The 975-nt window shown below is 43.0% G+C and overlaps 1 non-coding gene across 1 annotated transcript; it reads left to right on the top strand.

Annotated features, from left to right (window-relative positions):
• The first annotated feature begins 567 nt into the window (after positions 1 to 567).
• LOC127089589 (small nucleolar RNA R71) lies at positions 568 to 674 on the top strand. Its single transcript, XR_007791166.1, has one exon. It is a non-coding gene; the product is annotated as a small nucleolar RNA R71 (small nucleolar RNA).
• The last annotated feature ends 301 nt before the right edge of the window (positions 675 to 975 follow it).

Raw genomic sequence — 975 nt, 5'->3', positions numbered from 1 at the left:
TCTAAGTTTGATTTCCTAGGAGCATTTTGAGTATTTGTGACAGCTTTTTGATATCTTGGTGGTACAACAGGTGCTTGATTAGGTGCATACAATGCATTATTGTTTTTGTATGAGAAGTTAGGATGGTTCTTCCAACCTGGGTTGTAGATATTTGAGTAGGGGTTTCCTTGAGCATAGCTCACCTGGTCAGAGGAGATTCATGTCAAGAGTTGACATTCTGGGGAAGTATGCCGTTGAACTCCGCATATCTCACAGTTTGGTGCTACAGCAGCCACGGTAGCTGCTGGTGTTATGGTCAAGCTGTCTATCTTTTGAGTCAGGGCATCTACCTTGGCGTTGACATGGTCAAGACTGCTTAATTCGTACATGCCACCCTTCGGTAGAGGTTTTCCTATAGAGGTTCTTTCGCTTCCTCATTGGTAATGATTTTGGGCCATACTTTCAATGAGTTGATAGGCCTTGTTGTATGGTTTATCCATCAATGCGCCACCTGCGGTGACGTCTATTGTCAATCTTGTATTGTACAAGAGACCGTTATAAAAGGTGTGGATTATCAGCCATTCTTCTAGATTGTGATGTGGGCATAGCCTCATCATGTCTTTGTATCTCTCTCAAGCTTCAAAAAGTGATTTGTTATCCTTTTGTTTAAACCCGTTTATTTGGGCTCTTAGCATAGCCGTCTTGCTAGGTGGAAAATATCGGGCTAAGAAGACTTTCTTCAACTCGTTCCACGTAGTGACAGAGTTGGATGGTAGAGACTGGAGCCAAGCTCTAGCTCTATCTCTTAATGAAAATGGGAAAAGACGGAGTCTTATAGCTTCTGAGCTGACACCATTCGCTTTCATCGTGTCTGCGTATTGCAAAAATACTGACAAGTGTAGGTTCGGGTCCTCCGTGGGACTACATGAAAACTGGTTTTGTTGTACGGCTGACAACAGTGAGGGTTTTAGTTCGAAATTGTTGGCTTCGATCATA

This window comes from Lathyrus oleraceus, chromosome 5 (genome assembly GCF_024323335.1).
Source record: "Lathyrus oleraceus cultivar Zhongwan6 chromosome 5, CAAS_Psat_ZW6_1.0, whole genome shotgun sequence".
Lineage (NCBI taxonomy): Eukaryota > Viridiplantae > Streptophyta > Magnoliopsida > Fabales > Fabaceae > Lathyrus > Lathyrus oleraceus.
This window is presented reverse-complemented; position numbering and strand designations above follow the sequence as displayed.